Here is a 24,379-nt window from a genome sequence, read left to right as displayed (position 1 = left end):
ATTAGAACGGATTACTGTGATCTCCGTCCAGTTGCAGCAGATGGACTCTATAGACTTATAAAGTAGCTCGTCATCTGCTCCTGCATAAGGTTGGTATGTCCTGTATCTGTGGAAAATTGAAATGGATATTAGAAGGTGAAGAGAAAAAAAAAAGAGGCAATAATAAAAAAAATGTCCTTAAGGGGTTAAAAAAACTTTTGACATGTCAAAAGTTTTGCAGTGCTTTTAGAGATCTATTTTGTTGGTCCTTGTCAAAAGTTTGGATTGGTCAGGGTCTCAGTGCTACAACCCCCATGAATGTGACATGGGGGATAGAAATGAAATGGGGAAGATGTGAAATTGGCTGTGGACATGAAATGGGGGAATAGATGTAAAATGGGGGCGATTGGACATGAAATGGGAGGATTTCACCATTTGTTTATTATATCGAAATTGCAATATTTAGGTCCATAATGGCAATTGCAGTTTCCCCATATCGTGCAGCCCTACTAGCTATGTGTGGTAAGCCTCGGGGGTATGTAGAGTAGTATGGGTGTTGCTGTTCTGGATAATAAAGGGCGCTGTTAACCCTTGTCACTCGTGACGCCAGGGTGAGGGTTAAATACTGTAATGGTGCTGGGCCTATCGCCACCCTTCCCAAGAGCGGTAGGTGAGTGCGTAATAAATCGATTGTCCACAACCACTGTTTAACTGAAAACTTGCAGGAACTTTTACTGAAGACTTTCGGTAGCAGGCAATATCAATAATAGTCCAGATAACAAAGTCTATTTGTAGTTGAGCAGCAATTGACAGTTGGTTGGGATCAGATAAGCTCAGTTTAGCTTTAGGAAGATTCTGTTGCATAGATCCGCTGGATTTAGGGGTACGTTTAGGTCCAGTGATCTTGCGGAGAGTAGCGGGGAATTATAGAAGTACAACAGCTTTGGTATAGGCCGAGGCCGCAAGGCTTTGGCCTAGTAAACGTACTTGAAAGTTGCGGAGGTCCTACCTTGTTCAGTGACAGCAACCAAAGAGAGCGATCAATGGCCGCAGCTCCCTTATATGGGCAGGGGCTGGCCGTTTTGGATTGGTCCATAACAACTGTCACTCACCGTTACATGGCATTATGGGTGAACACGTGACTTAAGAACCACCTAAGGTCCTTCAACATACCATAGAGTTCTGAGTAGCGGGTCACATGACCTAAGGTCCTGCGACACCAAACAAGTGAGTAATGCAATATACATATTTACAATGACAATATTTATAAATATTAACTTACCAAGGGGTGACTAAGGGCTAACTAGGGAAGCGGACCCCCACAGTCCTTGGGACTCTGACTTTGGGGACCCCCCCCCACCAAGGCACAGTATGAAATACGGTGCCGGGACACCACATATGTACCTGGCTACCCAACTACCTACATCAGTGTTTCCCAACCAGGGTGCAAAACTAAGACTCCACAGCTAGAGGCTGTCTGGGCATGCTGGGAGCTATAGTTTCGCAACAGCTAGAGGCACCATGGTTGTGGAAACGGTGACCTACCTACATACATGGCTACCTGCCCTTTTATTGAGTGGGACACCAAGGGGGGCATTATTACAGGCCTATAGATGGGAGATTGCGTAGCGTTAGGGAGAGCACTAGAAAAATGCAGAGTCTAAGATGTTTGTCCTGCAGATTAAGAGAGATCAAGTTTTGGCTTGAAGAAGACATCATGGCGGTCTGAGTCGGATGGAGAAGAAAAGGAAAGAGGACGATGCTGATCAGAAAAGACGTGACCTGTGAGTTCCTTCATGTAGCTGTAATCACTTATATAGTATACATCCTGTGTACAGCTGGTATGTACCTCAATATGGTACCTCTATATGGTCCTGCATAATCACTTATATGGTATATATCCTGTGTACATCTGGTATGTACCTCAATATGGTCCTGTATATAATCACTTATATGGTATATATCCTGTGTACATCTGGTATGTACCTCAATATGGTCCTGTATATAATCACTTATATGGTATATATTCTGTGTACAGCTGGTATGTACCTCCTATATGGTACCTCTATATGGTCCTGTATATAATTACTTATATGGTATATATCCTATGTCCAGCTGGTATCTACCTCTATATGGTCCTGTATATAATCACTAATATGGTATATATTCTGTGTACAGTTGGTATATACCTCTATATGGTCCTGTATATAATCACTTATATGGTATTTATCCTGAGTTCAGTTGGTATATACACCTCTATATGGTCCTGTATATAATCACTTATATGGTATACAAATCCAGTGCATAGGTGGTATCTACCTCTATATGGTGAATGTATGTTGGGATATTGGCCTTTTCTATAGTCAATTTTATTCAGTAACAATATAGCGGTATTAGTCAGTGGTAATGGTAGTGGTGCTCATGGTGTGGCAGTATTATTTGTCCCTTACTGGTAACACACAAAACTAGCACTGTGTACACATTTCATTTTATTTGGAGATGCTGACCATTTTTTGAGTAATATTGGTCTCAGATTTGTTCAGTAACAGTATGATGGTAATATGTTTGGTACTATTCCTCTTTGTACTGTGGTATTATTGATAATATTAGTCAGTATACAGGATTTGGTCGGTAACAGTATGATGGTGATATGTATGGTGACAATATTCCTCCTTGTATACTAGTAATATTGGTCTCAGTATACAGGATTTGCTCCGTAACAGTATGATGGTAATATGCTTGGTGATAAATGTATAAATGTATATATATATATATATATATATATATATATATATATATATATTGATATATACACACAGTATATATATATATTTTTTTTTTTATTATGTACCCTATTATAACCAACTATGATTGACATGTGGTCCCTTCCCTTTTTGGCTCTGCCTTCACATAGCCACACCCATGACCGATGTGGGCTGCTTAGTCTAAAATGCCCAGGTCTATTTTCTGTCCCAGTCCGGCCCTGATAGCAGCTCTTACACAGTGAAGACAACAAGCATAGAACAAAGAGTAACAAGAGTCCTCAATATTTCTTGTGCCCTGTGGCATGATGGGAGTAATATTTAGAATATAATAAAGATGTTCATCAACGACTATTTAATAACATGTCTCGGGAGGTTTTACTGCAGTGATATTATCAGTAGTGACTGGAATTGATCTATAAATGCATCCCGGCTGATAAAGTGTTAACTCCAGGTTGACTTTGTCCTGCTGATCAATGCATTCATAGCTCCACGATATACCGCAGGACTCTCTGCGCCGGGAATCAGCTGACCGCTGTTCTGCCCTGTTACCATGGAAACTCAAGGCATAAAAACCTTGAGTCTCTTTCCTCCGATGCTTCACGGAATGGACGGTTAATGAGGAGAAGTGCAGGGGTAATGGGATATTAGATTACCCTGTCACCTCTCCGAGGGCTTCACAGCCAGGTGCAGGTGGGGAGAACACTCACTCCCATAGATCCTCCATCAGGATGTTGTCAAGATTAAATTATTTCTGAAGAATGTTTACACCCAGGATCAAATTGGATTACCCAGAGCCCACCTTGGGAGATGAGACTGAGAGCCCCCCATCTAGTTATACAGAACAGGCGTTGGTCCCCATTAAAGTGATTCTGTGACATCAGTTAAAACATATATAAAAATGCAGCAGAAGCATAAAGCATTCCTTACTTATCTGCCCCAGTTCTAATTCTACCAAAAATATATTTGTTTTGTGAGTATGTTATCCTTTTCCCTACAATGTCCCCTCCTGGTTGAAAGGGGTACTCCGGTGGAAAACAAATGCTTTAGAACCAAATAGCGCCAAAAAGTTCTTCTTCTATTTAAAAATCTTAATCCTTCCAGTACTTATCAGCTGCTATATGTTGCACAGGAAGTTGTATAGTACTTTTCTGCCTGACCACAGTGCTTTCTACTGACACCTTTGTCCATGTCAGGAACTGTCCAAAGCAGGAACAAATCCCCATAGCAAACCTCTCCAGCTCTGGACAGTCCCTGACATGGACAGAGGTGTCAGCAGAGAGCACTGTGGTCAGACAGAACATAACTACACAACTTCCTCTGGAGCATACAGCAGCTGATAAGTACTGGAAGGATTAGGATTTTTATATAGAAGTAATTTACAAATCTGTTTAACTTTCTGGCACCAGTTGATAAGAAAAAATTCCCCACCCAGTTATGCTGCTGAACTTTTCAGTACATAACAGGTCATTGCCCTGCAGTCGGTAAATCTGCAGCAGCTGCTAAATTCATTCCCTGTCTGCTCCTCTTCCTATAGCATTGTTCATCACAAGGCAGTATGGTATAAATGCCCCTTATTATTCTATAAATGTCTCAATAAAGATATATATGTATATGACAGAAGGTTGGAGATGTAGGCTGTAGGGGCTGGTCATTGGTAGTGACTTCACTAAGGGTGTGTGGCTAGATTCAGCCATGCTTACTGAGACAGCAGATGATGATGCATTTTCTTGGGAGAAAAGGAGAAGCCAGGAAGCTGGTGATACAACACCCCACTGATAATAAAAAAGGACTACAAAACCCCGTCAGGGGAATGATGAGCAAAGGCATGCTGAAGCCAATGCAATATGTAATGCTACTATATAAGCAAGTTATTAGTAAGAGAGACCACAGGTCCTCTTTAATGGCATTAGAGTCCCCTCATCTCTCATTCAAGTTCCTAGACTGCCACTGGTATACATATAGGGGGGTATTCATCAAGAGTGGTGGAGCTGAACATCTTTTTACCCCATTAATTCATGAGGTGGAAACTGTGTCCCTGCACCAGATCTATTACATGGTGCAGGGACAGTGATAAATCTGGTGCTGATCACATTTCATCCTTCAGTACACCACTTTGGTGATTCCTCTGCAAATTTTTGTGCGACTTTTTATCCCGTGCGACAAAACGTGTGACTTTTTAATAATGCTGTCAACAGTCAGTTTTGTAAGCAAAGTCAGATTTGGTGTAGATTTGTGCCTAATTGAGCGCAGTTGCGACAAAATATGCGACAAACTGAAAAGTCTCATTTCATGAATTCCTTATGATTGCATGATATCAAGTGAAATCATGACTTGGTATGTTCTTTTAGAGAAACCTTCTAAAGCAAAAGTCACAATAAAAAGTCTCAAAACAGCACCTGAGACAAACTGTGAGACAAATGTAAACCACAAAATCAGGGTAAAACCAAAAATAAATCCCCCCCCCCCCCCATACGCACACTGTATGTGAGTGTGCTTTTAACTGACTTCTTGAAATTTCTGATAATATGACACTTCAGCAGTCATGAGGGTGTCATTGTTGGATTTTAGTGTATTTTAAGAAGTTGGCATGATGGTGATATTCTACAATGTATATAGGTGGCATACAGTTTGCTGTCATTACATACAGTGGCAGGTTATGCAGATGGCATCGGGCTCACATCATCCTTAGGCTCTGTCCATATCAGCCTGCCAGACACCATAACAAAAACTCATGGACACATTGGTTCCCGTCATGTAACAGATCTGTCGCCGCCGTTATTTTTTTATTGTGTTGCTCCTAGGACAGGAGAAAGGAAATACTAGCGCATATGTGAATGAATCCCTACCTGCACCTATCTCAGTCTTGTTGGCAGATGGTAATGTAATAGACCTTGTGTCATTTTCAGCTTTCTATAGCTGCATTCACTAAACCTGATTATTTGTGACTGTGGGAGGTTGTGCGTCCATCACCGCTAATCCGCAAAACACGCTGAGATCCAGGGATTGCTTTCTGTCTGGTAATGGGAAGGAGTTTAACTAATGTGACCCTTCAGTAAAGGTGATCAAGCGTCCGATACTGGAGAAATTACTAGCAGTGGCCTTATTTTACATATCAGCGGGATCTCGACAATGCAGACATTCATTCTTATACATGGGAAAAAGCTTGTGCAGAGCTAGAAATATTGCCTGCTGACTTATACAGTTTTTATTTGCTATTAGGCAGTATGTGGTATTCATGAGATTTTCCCCATAATATTTTAAAGGGGAACTCTACCCAAATTACATTTGCAATGCCACAGAGACTAGTGGTGAGCAGCATATGCCTATCTGAATTTGCGACATTTCGCAAATATATGGACGAAATATGTCCTATATTTGCGAAATTAGCATATTCGCGTTATGTTCGCTTTGCGTAAATGCACATGCATGTATGCAGATATCTATCTACCTATCTATCTATATTATCTATCTCCTAATTCTTGGTCTATTCTTGGTCTATACAGAAGTGATAATGGGTCTATGACATTTTTCATTTTGAATATTGTCATGTCATATTCGCAAATATCGTCACTATCTATCTACCTATCTAATTTTAGCGACAATATTCGTGAATATGAGGATATTTGCGAATATTCGCTCTCCAGTCTAACACAGTAAATAGTATAGGAGCCTTCTTTAGACCACAAGCTGGAAGCAGGGAGGGATGAGATCACTGTGATGTGTTCTGTGTGAAAAAAAAATACAAAAATATTCGTAATTACAAATATATAGTGCCATAATCACCATATTCACGAATATGCAAAATTCGCGACAAACATTTGAATTGCGAATATTTGCGCTCAACACTAACAGAGACGTGTCAAAACTTTGGTCAGTCATGGTCTTAGCACACTATGATCAGAACAAGCAGGGAGAAGCTTGCGCTGAAGCTCTTCACTCCCGGGTTCACAGCAATATCCATTCAAGGCTCCATTATAACTCTATGGTGGCGTCCAGTGAAACTGGATAGATGATAGATTTGATTGTGCTCCTGGGGATCAACAAAGATTTGGATATTTTTTTTTATAACCTAACCCTGATGTGTACTTCTCAACAACATTGTCCATTACTTGTTTGGAGAGTTCCTTGGTCTTCATGGCAGTGTTTGGTTACTCATGCCTCTTGCTTAGGGGTTGCAGCCTCTGGGGCCTTTCAAAAAAGGTGTGTATATGTAATGACACATCATGTGACACTTAGATTGCACACAGGTGGATATAATTTCACTAATTATGTGACTTCTGAAGGTAATTGGTTGCACCAGAGCTTTTTATGGGCTTCCTAACAAAGGGGGTGAATACATACGCACACGCCAATTTTCTGTTTTCTATTTCTAAACAATAGTTTTATTTATATAGTTTTCTCATTTCACTTCAACAACTTAGACTATTGTGTTCTGATCCATCAAATAAAATTCAGATTAACAAAACATTAAAGTTAAGGCTGTAATGTACCAATATACAAAAAAAAGTCAAGGGGGGGGGGGGGGCGAATACCTTTGCAAGGCACTGTATCTGCACAGACCCATCTGTGCTCTGAATCAGCCACAGATCTCTTAATAGTGCGATGATATTTAAAATTTTCATTAAATATCTAATGTTTTCATACCTCATCCAAGACATTGAACTATTTAACTCTTTTCGGTAGCAGAGAGATCCTTTTTCTTCCCCATATTGCTGCTCTGCTTAATAATGTGGAACACCCACCTTTAGTAGTTTCTCCTTAAATTTGGCTCACCTGGCAATCTATCAAAAGTGTCCATGATTGTTTTCAGTGATCGAAAGAACCCTGAGACACAATGCCATCCATGAGTTAAACTAAAAGACAAAATATTTAATCTTTGTGACACTTATAAATTTTATTTGCAAAACAGTTTGTAACAGGGTGTAATCCATGTGCAGCTCATCCTGGACTGGCAGCACCTAGGCCCCAGACAGAGATGTAACAGCCCCTGATTTATCAGCACAGTGCAGAATATATACCATATTTTTCACCCTATAGGACGCTCCGACATATAAGACGCACCCAATTTTAAATGAGGAAAATCTAGAATACAATGTAAAGTATAGGTCACAGTGATCTTCAACCAGCGGACCTCCAGATGCTGCAAAACTATAACTCCCAGCATGCCCAGACAGCCAACACCAGGAGTTGTAGTTTTGAAACATCTGGAGGTCCGCAGGTTGAAGACCACTGGTATAGGAGGTAGTACTCACGTGTCCCCGCCGCTCCGGACCTGTCACCGCTGCCCTGGATGTCGCCCTCCATCGCTGTCGCCGCGTCAACCCGTGGTGTCCCCATCACTCCGGAACATCTCTGCTGCCCAGTATCCTCGCTCTCCGTCGCCGCCATCACGTCGTTACGCACACCGCTACGCACGCCGCTCCTACTGGATGACGGGGAAGTGTGCGCGATGACGTGATGATGACGAAGGAGAGCGCCGGCCATGCAGGGGATCCTTGCACGGAGCAGACACAGAGGAGGCAGGTAAGGTCCCTCCCGGTGGAGCCGGGTTAGTGTCACTTTCGCTTCAGACGCGGCGGTCAGCTTTGATCGCCGCGTCTGAAGGTTTAATACAGGGCATCACCGCGATCGGTGATCGCCAACTTTCCCCCCCCCTTTCTTGGGGAAGAAAAAGTGCGTCTTATACGGCGAAAAATACGGTATGTACAGTCTTCTGTCAGTGGCAGGAGTCCCTGCTCCTGAACACTCACCTCAGTGCCACTCACCTCACATTCACTGGGTTGGATGCAAGGCCCATCAAATGCACGGGCAGCAGTGCATACACAGTATGCATCACCACTAATTTACATTCTTAGGGGACCCAAAATCTATCAGATATTGCACTCCTAAGAATAATGTGCCTGGGGCTTTAGCCCCTGTGGTCCCCCAAAATGACTCCACTTCTGAGCCCCCTTTTTATACACTTCTGTCTTAACACATTACAATAAGCTTGTATTATTATCAAAGATATTCACATTAACTATTGTTCTTCCACACAACTAACCCTTTAATTGCTTGGTATAGGAGATTTCCCTGGTACATATAAGACGTTATGCAAAATCCTTGTTATAGCTAAATTAGTCATCACACGTTACTGGAAATAGACTATAATTCCCAAGATGGAATAGGTATTGACTGCAAGGGGGGCTTCTGGAGGGGATAAGACAAAGGTCTTTTATTTAACATCACATAGTTTGTCTTCTTACCATTGTCTCAAAACAATAAAGTTGCCTTACTTTAGCACCTTATTTTATTCTGCGAGCTTGCTTATGCTTTTATTCTTTTGCACGCCTGATGTGTGATCTGTATTTCCTCCGCCAGACCTGTGTCCTCCTTCTCCAAACCCCTCTGTCCTCCTAGATCTCTCTGCCACCTCCTCCAGACCCCTCAGGATCCCTTTTTCCCCAAGCTCCCTCCATCATCCTTACCCCAGACACCTCTGTCTTCTTCCTTTATTTCAGACCCCTCAGGATTCCTATCCTACTCCCCCACACACACTCCTTTCATCCTTTTTTACTTCAGATCCCTCAGGATCCCTATTCCCCCCTCCCCAGACCCCCCTGTCATCCTCCTCCAGCCCTCTTAGGAATTATTTCCCCCCACTTTCCAGACCCCTCTGACATCCTTCTCCAGACCTCTTAGGATTCCTATTTCCCTTTCCCCAGACCCCTCTGTAATCCTCCTTTAGACCCCAAGATCCCTATTAAACTCTCCAACCCCTGACTCCTCTGTCATCCTCCAGACCTCTCAGGATCCCTACTCCCCCCCCCTTTCATCCTCCAAACCCCTTTAGGATCCTTATCCTATCCCCCCCCCCCCCACACACACACTTAGTCAACTTCCCCAGTCCCCTATGCCTCCTCCAGATTCCATTACCCCCAAATTACCAGCTGTGGCGGCTTCTGCTCGGCTTCTCTACGGATGGCGTCATGGACATGAGTAAGAAGACGTTCCTGCGCAGCATGGCAAAGTGGCAGCCGCTGCCTGCGGCTATTAACCCCTTAAGGACGCAGGACGTAAATGTACGTCCTGGTGAGGTGGTACTTAACGCACCAGGACGTACATTTACGTCCTAAGCATAACTGCGGGCATCGGAGCGATGCCCGTGTCATGCGCGGCTGATCCCGGCTGCTAATCGCAGCCAGGGACCCGCCGGCAATGGCCGACGCCCGCGATCTCGCGGGCGTCCGCCATTAACCCCTCAGGTGCCGGGATCAATACAGATCCCGGCATCTGCGGGAGTTCGCGATTAAAATGAACGATCGGATCGCCCGCAGCGCTGCTGCGGGGATCCGATCATTCATAACGCCGCACGGAGGTCCCCTCACCTTCCTCCGTGCGGCTCCCGGCGTCTCCTGCTCTGGTCTGTGATCGAGCAGACCAGAGCAGGAGATGACCGATAATACTGATCTGTTCTATGTCCTATACATAGAACAGATCAGTATTAGCAATCATGGTATTGCTATGAATAGTCCCCTATGGGGACTATTCAAGTGTAAAAAAAAATGTAAAAAAATGTAAAAGTAAAAGTAAAAAAAAAGTGAAAAATCCCCTCCCCCAATAAAAAAGTAAAACGTCCGTTTTTTCCTATTTTACCCCCAAAAAGCGTAAAAAACATTTTTTATAGACATATTTGGTATCGCCGCGTGCGTAAATGTCCGAACTATTAAAATAAAATGTTAATGATCCCGTACGGTGAACGGCGTGAACGAAAAAATTTTTAAAAAGTCCAAAATTCCTACTTTTTTAATACATTTTATTTAAAAAAAAATTATAAAAAATGTATTAAAAGTTTTTTATATACAAATGTGGTATCAAAAAAAGTACAGATCATGGCGCATAAAATGAGCCCCCATACCGCCGCTTATACTGAAAAATAAAAAAGTTATAGGTCATCAAAATAAAGGGATTATAAACGTACTAATTTGGTTAAAAAGTTTGTGATTTTTTTTAAGCGCTACAATAATATAAAAGTATATAATAATGGGTATCATTTTAATCGTATTGACCCTCAGAATAAAGAACACATGTCATTTTTACCAGAAATTGTACGGCGTGAAAACAAAACCTTCCAAAATTAGCAAAATTGCGTTTTTCGTTTTAATTTCCCCACAAAAATAGTGTTTTTTGGTTGCGCCATACATTTTATGATATAATGAGTGATGTCATTACAAAGGACAACTGGTCGCGCAAAAAATAAGCCCTCATACTAGTCTGTGGATGAAAATATAAAAGAGTTATGATTTTTAGAAGGCGAGGAGGAAAAAATGAAAACGTAAAAATTTAATTGTCTGAGTCCTTAAGGCCAAAATGGGCTGAGTCCTTAAGGGGTTAAAGCAGTGACTGTAGCCACAACTCTGAAAAAGGCTGCGGCATCAGTATTTAGGGCTGGAGGACAGCCCTGGTTATCAATGTTGATCTATTGTAATCTTTTCTATATACAGACTACTTATTCTGCAGTATACATTTACTTATGTTTATTTGAAAGACTTTAATAAAAAGACTGAACTGAAAATAAGCTTGTATTCTGTATCCTGGCTCAAAAACATCTACTAATGTCTCAATTGTAACAGAGCAGGACAGAAATAGGGACTGCAGGATAAATGGAGAGTTGGTCCCCGGCCAATGTCAGGAATTAGTTGGACACTTTACTATAACAGAACAGTAATTTGAGTTATGGCAGTCTAGTCAAAACACAGTAATGTTACTTCAAGGAGACAAAAAATGCCATTTTAGGAGGTAAGAATTAAGTATTTCTTGAAGTTAACCATTAAGCGGCTACCTTTTTTCTTCTGTGTTGACCCGCGGTGATGGCGGGACCACAGGTGTAGCGGTGTAGGTGGATGGGGCAAGATGATATTAACCCCAGGGGAAAGGTGTTATTAACCCCTAATGTTTGTGACTGCAGAGTGGTTTTTGGGTACCGGAACCAAATGAATGGTATCTCCGCTATCCCAATGGCTAGGCAGTGAAAGGAGAGTCCACAACCAAGTTATGGTTTAACGGAGGCTTTACTGAGTTAAGACGTGTTATTAGCTTCACAGCAAGGCCAGAATCCCAGAGAGTCGACCAGTAACACGGAAAGGTTCCTGCAGCTTGCTAAAACTTGTAGTTATTGTAATAGACTTTAATTCAGCCACACAGACTAAAATAGACTTGATCAGTGTCTTGACTTTAGTAGAGACAGCAGACATAGATAAGATGACTTACTGACAATGTGGCTAGTGTGCAGGCTTTGTGGCCTCCCAGATGTACTGGACACAGGATCTGTTATGTCTGTGCTTTGCTGTCCTCAGCAGAAAGAGAGAGAATTGTAATGGCTGCCCCCTTATATAGAGGGGGGCTGAGCCAAAGCCCATTGGTCAAGCTGCAGGTCAAGTGTTAAACTGGTGCCCTCTGGGTAACATGTGACAACACAAACACAACATGTGACATCTCACAGGTCCTTTAGATGACCTCTCACAAGTCCTTTATACTAACTTTACACTGACTACAATTCTATTACAATAAATGACAGTATAGTAACAGAAGGGGAGACACTGCAGGAGAGCCCCAGGTCACTGAGGAACTCAACCCGACAGGGCCCAAGTGTAGTGCAGGACCATGTCCTGTACTGGGACATCACAAACCCCCCTACTTAACACAAGTCGACGCAGGTTCTGTCGGATGCAGTCCTGAGACATTTTCTGCAAACAAATGTCCATTCCAGGCTGGTAAATTTCCTTTGGTTAAAACTGATAACATAAAAGTCTCTGTAATATTGTCCATACATGCTCTGATTTTTGTGTTCAACCGAGAACAGGATTAATAATGACTAGGACCAATACATATAACTTAACTTTAACTACTTTTGACTATGCATTTGACGACTTGACTATGCAAAACACTGGATTAAACACAGCATGACATTTGGACTATGCATATAACGTAATACTCATGACTAGACTTAAAGGGGTATTCCAGGCAAAACCTTTTTTTATATCTATCAACTGGCTCCGGAAAGTTAAACAGATTTGTAAATTACTTCTATTAAAAAATCTTAATCCTTCCAATAGTTATTAGCTTCTGAAGTTTTCTGTCTAACTGCTCAATGATGATGTCACGTCCCGGGAGCTGTGCATGATGGGAGAATATCCCCATAGGAACTGCACAGCTCCTGGGACGTGAGTAATCAGAGAGCAGTTAGACAGAAAACAACAATTCAACTTCAGAAGCTAATAACTATTGGAAGGATTAAGATTTTTTAATAGAAGTAATTTACAAATCTGTTTATCTTTCCGGAGCCAGTTGATATATAAAAAAAAATGTTGGCCTGGAATACCCCTTTAATACTTTACACTAGACATTTGCGGATTGGGTTGCCTGAGGCTTTCTGCCCAATGCCTTGGCTACTGGGGTCACCTGGCATTTAAAACACTTCTCCCCAGAGCACTATATTAAGTTTGTTCTAGACATTTTTATGCTAGACAACAGATATAGATAGCATTTTGACATTTCTGTTACCTCATATTGACTACATGCGTTACCTAGTATCAGGAGTACCTTCTGGGCAGTAAAGCACCCTGTGCACAAACACAAGAACATATGAAATTAGACATTTGACATTAAAATAGACAAATTTTGAGTGCTACAGAACTACTGTATGTGACTTGAGGTGTACATTACTAATGTGTACTTTTTTGGGGAGATTTATCAAAACCTGTGTAGAGGAAAAGTTGCCCAGTTGCCCATAGCAACCAATCAGCTTGCTTCTTACATTTTTAACAAGGCATCTGCAAAATGAAAGAAGCAATCTGATTGGTTGTTATGGGCAACTGGGCAACTTTTCCTTTGCACAGGTTTTGATAAATCTCCCCCTTTATGTGTACATTATTGTATTTTATGTGTGCATTAGTGTACCACACATACTGTTTATTGTATATGTATAAGATGCTGGTGGAGGGGTGATATGTGCTTCTCCCGAGTAGATCAAGATAAACCCCTGTAAGGATACAACCAGTCATCGGAAAAAGTACAGAGTGACATTTTGGTGTACAATAACTTACCGTATTTATCGGCGTATAACACCCACTTTTAAAACCTAAATTTAAGGCAAAAAGTCTGCCTGCGTGTTATACGCAGATAAATCTTCTGGTCACTGATTTAATGCGGCCGCAGCAGCGGCTGCTTGTTAAGTATTAGCAGCACGGCCGCGGCCACTTTAAATCAGTGACCAGGGCGTCTCCTCCCCGCTCTGGAAAACTGTCACTTGTTTTCTCCCAAACTATCCACAAGTACTGGTGGATAGTGCGGGAGACGCTGATTAAAATGAGCCCTACCTTGTCCGGATCTGCCCTACCTTTTAATCAGCGTCTCCAGCACTATCCACCAGTACCTGTGGATAGTGCGGGAGAAAACAAGTGACAGTTTTACTTTAAATATTTCTTACCTCCCCCTCCCTCATCATTCCCCCTTTTCCCTGCTTTTTATAGTTTTTTTTTTATTTTCCCTACCTGGCTGCGCTTCGGCAGGTTAGGTCAGTCGGGGGTCTTGCGGGCTGCGGTCAGTGAAGCAGATGAGTGATGTCCTCTGCCGGCTTCTCTGCGCGGCATCAGTGACGTCACTTTTAATTTCCTGTAGTCGCCGCCGAAAAGCGAAATCCCTGATGCCGCGCAGAGGAGCCAGGAGAGGACGTCACTCATCTGCTTCACTGACCGTAGCCTGCAAGACAGTCGGAGCGCAGCCAGGTGAGGTAAATAAAAAAATACTATGAAAATCAGGAAAAAGGGGGAATGATGAGGGAGGGGGAAGAATAGCATACAGTGGTCTTCAACCTGCAGACCTCCAGATGTTGCAAAACTACAACTCCCAGCATGCCCGGACAGCCAATGGCAGCAGAGATGTTTCGGAGCAACGGGGACTTCCCGGGGATGCGGCGACAGTGATGGAGGGCGACATCCAGGGCAGTGGTGATGAGCGGTGACGGATCCGGAGTGGCGGGGACACGTGAGTATTACCTCCTATACCAGTGGTCTTCAACCTGCGGACCTCCAGCAGTCCTGGCTGGGAGTTGTAGTTTTGCAACATCTGGAGGTCGGCAGGTTGAAGACCACTGGCATAGAAGGAATATGATGGGGGGGGGGGGGGGATGATGAAACATAGAATGTGTAGGCAGATAAGAACCATTTGGCCCATCTAGTCTGCCCAATAATCTGAATACTATGAATAGTCCCGGGCCCTATCTTATATGAAGGAAAGCCTTATGCTTATCCCATGCATGTTTAAACTCCTTCACTGTATTTGCAGCGACCACTTCTGCAGGAAGGCTATTCCATGCATCCACTACTCTCTCAGTAAAGTAATACTTCCTGATATTACTTTTAAACCTTTGCCCCTCTAATTTAAAACTATGTCCTTTTGTGTTAGTTTTTCTTCTTTTAAATATGCTCTCCTCCTCTACCATGTTTATTCCCTTTATGTATTTAAAAGTCTCTATCATATCTCCTCTGTCTATTCCTTCTTCCAAGCTATACATGTTAAGGTCCTTTAACCTTTCCTGGTACGTTTTATCCTGCAATCCATGTACTAGTTTAGTATCTTTTTTGAACTCTCTCTAGAGTATCTATATCCTTCTGGAGATACGGCCTCCAGTACTGCGCACAATACTCCAAGTGAGGTCTCACCAGTGTTCTGTACAGCGGCATGAGCACTTCTTTCTCTACTGCTTATACCTCTCCCTATACATCCAAGCATTCTGCTAGCGTTTCCTGCTGCTCTATTACATTGTCTTCCTACCTTTAAGTCTTCTGAAATAATTACTCCTAAATCCCTTTCCTCAGATACTGAGGTCAGGACTGTGTCAAATAATCTATATTCTGCCTAAGGGTTTTTACGCCCCAGGTGCATTATCTTGCACTTATCCACACTAAATTTCAGTTGCCAGAGTTCTGACCATTCTTCTAGTTTGCCTAAATCCTTTTCCATTTGGCGGATCCCTCCAGGAACATCAACCCTGTTACATATCTTTGTGTCATCAGCAAAAAGACATACCTTACCATCGAGACCTTCTGTAATATCGCTAATGAAGATATTAAACAATATTGGTCCCAGTACAGATCCCTGAGGTCCCCACTGGTAACAAGACCTTGCTCTGAATATTCTCCACTGACTACAACCCTCTGTTGTCTGTCACTCAGCCACTGCCTAATCCACTCAACAATATTGGAGTACAAGCTCAATGACTGTAGTTTATTGATAAGTCTTCTATGTGGGACAGTGTCAAAAACGATTAGACAGGGGGAAATGATGAGGGGGGGGGGGGGTGATGGGGGGCATGATGAGACAGGTTGGGGGGATGATGAGACAGGGTGGGGGATGATGAGACAGGGTGGGGGGATGATGAGGGGGGAATGAGTGATGGGGGACATGATGAGACAGGGGGAAATGATGGTGGGGGAGGCACTAAATGCTTAATGTCTGTATGGCTAGTGGTGGTCTATGACGGGGGAAATGATGAGACATGGGGGGATGATGAGACAGGGGGAAATGATGAGGGGGGAATGATGGGGGGGATGATGAGACAGGGTGGGGGATGATGAGACGGGGAAATGATGGTGGGGGGAGGCACTAAATGCTTAATGTCTGTATGGCTAGTGGTGGTCTATGACAGGGGGAAATGATGAGACATGGGGGGATGATGAGACATGGGGGGTGGAGATTAGAGGGGTAAATGTGGCACAGAGACTGATAAAAGGGAAGGAATGATGTTGCACTGGAGGGGACGGGACCAAACTGAGGTGCAGAAGAAAATGAAGTTGGGGGGATGATGTGGCATTTAGTCCAAGTCATTTATTTTACATTTTATTTTTTTTACTTAAATTTCCCTGTTAAAATGGGGGTGCGTGTTATACACCAGTGCGTGTTATACGCCGATAAATATGGTATATACATTTTATTGGACCTTGACAAACATATTACAGGACCATAACATTTCAGTGTACCTCCGTAAACATTTTAAGGAACCAAAATATATTACTTTGAGTATTTACACAACAGTTCATGTACTGCTCAGTAGTCCATGTACATAAAGGAGTTGGTAAATGTGGTTCAAGTCAGGGTCCCCTTTTTGACTTGTTTGTGCCGATGCCAAACTAATAATGAATCTCATAAACCCGGGAGTCTCTCGGCCGAAGCCAGCACATTACTTACAAATCTTGGTTGCAAAAAGAAGAAAAACTTTTCTTGACAAGTCTGTCAGGCTCAATCCTTGAACGTTGCAGGAACCTGGAACAACAAAAGTGTGCTACTGCTCAACAGTCAGTTTGTCTGATGACCAAGTCTGGTTATTTCACTGTACACAGAAATCCTTTAGACTGCTTTCTTTCCCAGTCACACCTACCAGGTGGGGTTCTAGGCTGTGAGATGAACCTAGGGTTGCGAGACCTGGCCCCTTGCATGGGGTCAACATGGGTATCCCAGGATACATGGGACAATCTGGAATTGGTGATGGTGGGGCTGACTTTAACCACCACATGCACTGCAGCAGCTTGCGCCACAGAGGGATTACTAGTTGGTGCCTGTTCTTCTGGCCAAACCTCCAACACTGCAGGAGGAGGTCCAGGCACTTTTGTGGGCATCCGCTGGTTAAGCCACACCTCCTTTACAGCTGGAGTAGGCCTGGGTACATTAGTTGGTGCTCGAAGGTCAGGCCAAACCTCCTCGCTCATAGGAGTAAGCCTGGGCACATCTGTACTATAACGTTGAGGTAGGTACTTAGGATCCATCGCTGGTGGATCAGGATACTCCTCCTGGATAACTGCTCCTTTGGCACTTGGAGGAAGTAGACCGAAGGGTTCTGCTTCCCAATCTTAAGAGGGGAAATAGGCTAATGAGATCTAAGTAGGATTCTTGGGTTTGGTGACAGCAGCTGTCCATTCCCCTTGCAAGCTTTTCACTGGAGTATATTCAACAATCTCCCTGCTCTTTAGAGAATGCTTTTCTGGGGGAGATAGTGCCTCTGTACACCTCTCCTGTTCACTAGAAGAATGCATCCATGGTGACAGTCCATGAGGGTGCAAAGTACAGCAGAAAGTCCAAAATCACAGCACCAACCAGGCCACGGAGATCTGAAGTAAACTGAGGTTTAATTTTTCTCCTTTTACAGATGCAATATTTCGGCAACAGCCTTTATCAAGGCTGTATCGATATATATATATATATATATATATATATATATATATACACAAAGTAGTGATGAGAGCAGCACAACCTAGATGCAATGGCGGGTGCAAGCGGTATGATTGGTCCCGGGTCAGAGGTCCTACAGAGATCCAGCCAAAATAAACGAGGACCGCAGCACTCCAAAAATGAGGTGAAAAAAGGTTTATTGACCTGACGTCAAAGAATATATATATATATATATATATATATATATATATATATATAGCTCTATATTTACCGCTATATATAGTACATAGCAGTAAAGAGGTAAATCTCTAGCAGACCTTACCTGCTAGGGACAAATCCTGTTATCCAGTTTTTTTGTTTGTTTTTTATCAACCAGCCCAGGTTTTCACAGTACTCCATATCAGCACAAGTGCTGAAGACAGCTATTTACTAGGCTCAAAAAAAGGTAAGAGACAGTCTGCATAAATCAATGAGGGGGAACTTGACTGGTGGGCCTAAGGTTTTCTAGCCTTATCTATGACAACTGCCATTTGTCTGAAGTAAGATACAGTGGTCCCTCAAGTTACAATATTAACATCAGACAGGAAAACGGATGAGTCTGAACAGACTTTAGGAACAAACAGGAATAATCTTAATCCCCCTAGAAAACCTCCAGTAGACACAAAGTCCCGATGGATCAGTAACAGGGATCTATCGCTAAACAGGAATAATTGCAATCTCTTCAGAACACCTCCAGTAGACGCAGAAATAACAATACCCTCTGAGTTCCCATGGACAAGTAACAGGGATGCCTAAATACACAGGATATAGATATAGAACACTGTTCACACTGAACACAAGACAGGAATCGCAATCCCTCATAAAACCTCCATTAGACACAAAGTCCCCATGGACAGGTAACAGGGAAGCAATCTGATTGATTGCCATGGGCTAGATCAGAGCCTCCACTATACACAGGAATGTCCCCATGGAGCAATAACACAGAAAATGGATACAAGAGAAAACACAGTGTGAACAGATACATAACAGAAAGGATATACAAATCCTAAAACCGACTATACAAACACAAATTAAAATCTACTATAAACATGCCACCTAACCATGGCAAAAAAACAGAAAATACAAAGTGATACTAAAGCAAAATAGTAGATTAAAAGCTCAAATAAAGAGCATTTCACTAAGGGCTCCAAAGCAGCATGTCCAGCATGTTAGCAAGTCAGGATGCAATGATCTCAATCACCAGCTCAGAGGCTAGACTGGGCTGACTTTAAATAGACACACCCAAGGAGCTATTGGCTAGCAAGTCAAAGATTTTAACTATTACATGGCCAGGGAACATAAAACTATTCACACACAAGCAAATCCAATGGCTGCGTGTGAACACAGACATAACATGATTCTTGTCCAGTATTCCTGATCATGGGCTCCTTGCTCCCCTTATCATATCAGCCATGATGCCTTACGATATCCTAACCATGCTTACTACCACCAATCCCACTAGTTGTATGCTTGGCTTCTGCTTCCACTTTCTCTGCAATACATTCCAAAGGCTTGGGGGTGGCGACAGTGGAACAGACCATCTAGGTCAGACTTCTACTGTGCCACATAACTTAGACAATGAGGGATCCAGTGACATAAGGCTCAACATCATATCTTTCTCCTTCTCCTGAGAAGACTTCGAATAATTCAACCAGTCCACATGGCCATACTATCCCCCAAAATCAAACAACAGTGAGAACTTTTGCTTGCTATTTGCTTCTGCTACCTGTACTGGTACTGCCACCTACATTTTACTGGCAGAGGACATGGCAGTGATGCTCTGTCTTCTACCCCATAATACAATTCCTTTATCAGGTATTTTATTAAAAAAGATTTGGAGGTTATTTTTATGTTTTTGGGGTGATTTGTCTGACGAAGCCATAGGGGAAAACAAGCATTTGGGGAGGAGGTGTGATGTCTTCTTACAGGGTGCATGGCTAGGTAATCATTTGTGCTTTCATTTCTTGATACTTACCTGTTTTAGCCACCTGTTTGATATTTTGCATTTTTGACTTACCACTTTCAGTTCCAAGTGGTATAATATTCTGTAATTTCATTCATTCGCATATATGTTATTCTCTTGGATTTCTACTTACCTGTGTATCCACTATTTTATTTCTATTCGCCTACATATCTACCATTTTATAGGCCATTCATTAATATGCTATATGTTTGAAACTTACCACTTGGATACTAGTATGATATCTGTCTTTTACCTTGGCATACTCACCTCCATCTTTTAGCATGTGTACTCTGTATACCAACCTCTCTTCTATATTTGAATGTATGTTTTTATATGTATTTTCTTGTACAAGAAAGATTTATATTTGTATGCATACATAATACCATATGTGGCCTCATTTGTTTGGTGAGAGTATATTGCAGTGGCCGATGGTGATATACCTTCAGTTAGCCTATATTTTGTTGATCAAATGTGTATTTATTTTCTACTGAACTCAGAAAATACACATTACCTGCGCTAAGATGGCTATGCCACATTTACTCTCAACGCTTTTAAATGTGTAGTTATGTTAAACCCAGTTCGAAATACCAGATGTTCAATTAAACCCAGAAAATACACGTAACTTGGCCTAAGATGCATATTTCATGTTCACAATGCTTATTTATGCATATTTATTTTAAAACACAGGTAAACCTGCTGCTTTGCTCAGCTTGCTAAGTGTTTTAATGTGATAGCTTTTATGGGCTCATTCACTCCTAACAGGGTAGTGCAACAACTGAACACAGAATTAAAGGTGATAGAAGGTCACTGTCTGAGGTAAGCCCAGGCTCGTTCACTGCTGGTTGGTATTTGCAGTGCACAAACTGTATGCAGTACTGCAGGTGACAGGAGGTCACTGTCTGAGGTCAGCCCACTGATCAATGCTTTGCTCTGCTTGTAATGTGATAGCTTTTAAAGGCTCGTTAACTGCTGGCTGGGATTTTTAGTGCATCAACTTGACACAGCACTGCAGGTCACGGTCGGTCACTGTCTGAGGTTGGCCCTCTGATTAATTCTTTGCTCAGCTTGCTTTGAATTCTATTGGATTTATGAAGGCTTTCTGAGATCATTAGTTCTTGCTCTTTCTCCCAGATTTCTCTCTTCAAAATCACAGCCACAATGTACTGCATGGGGCTTTATTAGCCTCTTAAATCCCCCCCCAATGCTGTGTCCTCATTGGTCAGGGAGCTATATGGCACATAATATAAAGCAACAATAGGATAACCTGGGGTCATGTAATCTTGCTGATAGCTACAAGGTATGCTGGGCTACTCTGACGTCATCTCATAATTCCCAGTACTTTCTCATTTCATGACGGTGCCAAAACGCCATGTGTTCTCATCCCTTCTGCTATTATTACTGCCATTATGAGGCTTGTGCAAGCCAAACCTGGCAATGTTGTAAACTTAGGCAAGCTGCTTTCACCCCAAAGTTAGCTCACTCTACTATATTCCCATTTAAGAACAAAACAGTGTTTTAGTGTTTAGTGTCACTACACCAAGAAAGCAGAAGGATGAGTGTCATAACAGAGCACTGGAATTCATAGATGTGTCCTGTACAGAGACGACAGATATAAAATGTCCAGTGTGGTTCGGTGACACGATGCCCTTCTGTTATCATAGCAGAAGGAATGGACAGGAGGCAGCACTGGACTTCAGCATAAACAGGCACCGGCATTCTGCAGATCTGTCACATCGCATTAGTGTAGTCAAGCTTTTCCTCTATGAGAATTATCACACCATGGAGTGAGCTTCTCCTACAGATGTAATCTCTGCCAGCCCTTTCTTTTGCTGTAAGTTGAGCAAGATGATAGCGAGACGAGGGGGGGAAGAGAAAAGAAAAACTTTGTGTATTTAAACCTGTAAACAGGTATAATATAACATTAACTCATTTGTAACATGACCGGGCAGTATATCTACACTCATCCACTTATTGAATTTTTTTGTTTGTGCCACTTTTACGTGTTTGTTTTGTCCACAGGATTTGCCAGGGTGCGGTAGCCCTTCTGGGTGTCCCTCCTGGCGGTCTAGGGGAGGTGTGTGTGGCCATTAGGTTCCTCACCTCCCTGCAACCCCTGGCATCTTGGCTTCGGTCGAGATGCCATCAGTACACGGTTCCTTGGCTGATACCTTGGTTAATGCCTAGGTTGAAGCCAGGTGCATTTGTGGCCCCTTAGTAGCTCCGGCAAAAAAGGGCATCGAACCTGGATCCATGCAGGTGCCTTTTGGCCCGGAGGTGAAGGGTAGGTTTGTTGGGGGTCCTCTCTCCTGTAGGAGAAGGGCTTAGCAATAGACCGCATCCTTTGTATACGTTTTTTTAGTGTGACACGTTTGCCCTTTTTCTTGCAGCACTTTGGGTGATAGAGAGCACTTGCCTCGGCTCTTTAATAAAAAAACTAACAAAAAAAAGAACAAAAAACCTTTGCTACATGTGAATACGCCCTTGCCAAGCAGACCCAGAAAGGCAAGGTTTATGATAATTTGCTTCCAAAGGTAGGTTTCTGGACAATTACTGGACAATGCAGGGATGAAGCTCAAAGGGATTTATTGAAAAATAAAACAGCCCGCTAGGTGTGGAAAAGTAAAAAATAGTCCATGCTAGCGCTTCGGTCCTCCTCCTTCAGTGCCTCCTTGCATGGCGTGCTATCCCTACCCTCTTGATTGTTAAGTTATGCGCTCTGGCCGCACACGCTGGCCGTGAGCACATGGTCCCATTACCTGCTGCTGCTGGCAGGGCTGGGATTCGCATTGCTCCGCTCCCTGGTACAGTCCGAGTCATCTACCACACAGGTCCAGCAGATCCACTATCATCAGTGTTCCAGTCTACTGAAACGTGAGTGTTACATTGATGATGTTCTGAACTGCAACTGCACACTGCAATTATTATATTTTTTTAATGTATTTCAGAAAATTCCTTAAAAGGGTACTCCGCCCCTAAGCATCTTATCCCCTATCCAAAGGATAGGGGATAAGATGTCAGTACGCTGCGGTCCCACTGCTGGGGATCCCCAGGATCCCCGCTGCGGCACTGCGCTATCATTACAGCACAGAGCGAGTTCGCTCTGTGTGCGTAATGACGGGCGATACAGGGGACGGAGCCGCGTGATGTCATGGCTCCGCCCCTCGTGAAATCACAGCCCGTCCCCTTACTGCAAGTCTATGGCAGGGGGCGTGACGACCGCCACGCCCCCTCCCAAAGACTTGTATTGAAAGGGGCAGGCCGTGACATCACAAGGGGCGGAGCCGTGACGTAACGATGCTCTGGACCCTGTTTTACGCGTCATTACGTGCAGAGCGAACTCGTTCTGTGCTGTAATGATAGCGTAGTGCCGCAGCGGGGATCCCGGGGATCCCCAGCAGTGGGACCGCGGCGATCTGACATCTTACCCCCTATCCTTTGGATAGGGGATAAGATGTCTAGGGGCGGAGTTCCACTTTAAAATGTCTCCCAATTTGGTTTTCAAATTATTCCATTAGCGAATGGATTTATTCCAAACAGGAGCAATTCCTACAATAAAAGTATATGCTTGTTTCAATGGGAAAGAGAAAAAGTAATTCCAGACACTTCTGGCAGCAATCATCTTCAAAGAAACAAAGAGTCAGGTATGTTAAAATTGAACACAATTGTTCTTTCCCCAACATTCATTGGAAATCAGCAAATCAACAAGTTGACCCATCTTTTTATCTAAGGTGTATAGCTGGCTTAAAGGGGTACTCCGCCGCAAACATCTTATCTCCTATGTAAAGGATAGGGGATAAGTTGTTAGATTAGATCTCCGATGTGGAATCACGTCATTTGACACACAGAGCGAACTCCGCTCTGTACCTGATGACTGGCAATGCGGCCGCCACTCCCCCTCCATTCATTTCTATGGGAGGAGGCGTGACGGCTACATCATATCCATCACGCCTCCTCCCATTGACATGAATGGAGGGGGCATGGCTGCTGCCGGCATGGAGATTGCGAGGGTCCCCAGCGGTGGGGTACCCCTTTAAGAGAGCGATAGTCCTATTTGTTGTTCCAGGAGGAGCTTCAGAGGAGGTTTCTATTATCATTCAGGGCCCCTGTTGTGGTGGATCAGGGTTGTGAAAGTCCTGATGGCACAATGAAAACGTGTGCTATTAAACTGCAAATAGTTGGGGTTGATGGAAAGGATACAATTCCATAGTCTGATAAAGTGTCCATTAGTACTAGAAACTCTATAGAGGCTTCTGCTAGCCTAACCAACCTCAGTTGGCAACCAGAAAAGTGTCAGGCTTTAGTGTCTGCTCTACTGGTCCTATTAATCTACCCCAGATTACAGGAATACCATAGAAAAGTGTTTCCAGGGGCGTAGGAATGAGATGAATCCCCCCCAGGAATTCATGCTGGGGGACCGATAATGAAGTTA

General features: G+C 43.0%; 1 protein-coding gene across 2 annotated transcripts in view; it reads left to right on the top strand.

Annotated features, from left to right (window-relative positions):
* The window catches only part of LOC130275949 (mitogen-activated protein kinase 11-like), a 136,025-nt gene that overhangs the window by 5,261 nt on the left and 106,385 nt on the right, over window positions 1-24,379 (top strand). Inside the window, exon 1 of one of the 2 annotated variants that reach the window (XM_056524660.1) lies at window positions 13,660-13,766. The exons of the other annotated variant lie outside the window; for it this stretch is intronic. The gene's annotated coding sequence lies outside the window, so the exon portion shown is untranslated. Of the gene's footprint in view, window positions 1-13,659; window positions 13,767-24,379 lie in introns of those variants that run through there. 2 annotated transcript variants of the gene reach the window in all.

This window comes from Hyla sarda, chromosome 6 (assembly GCF_029499605.1).
Source record: "Hyla sarda isolate aHylSar1 chromosome 6, aHylSar1.hap1, whole genome shotgun sequence".
Taxonomy (NCBI): Eukaryota; Metazoa; Chordata; class Amphibia; order Anura; family Hylidae; genus Hyla; species Hyla sarda.
The sequence above is the reverse complement of the archived record's forward strand: the minus strand, read 5'-3'. Positions and strand labels throughout refer to the sequence as shown.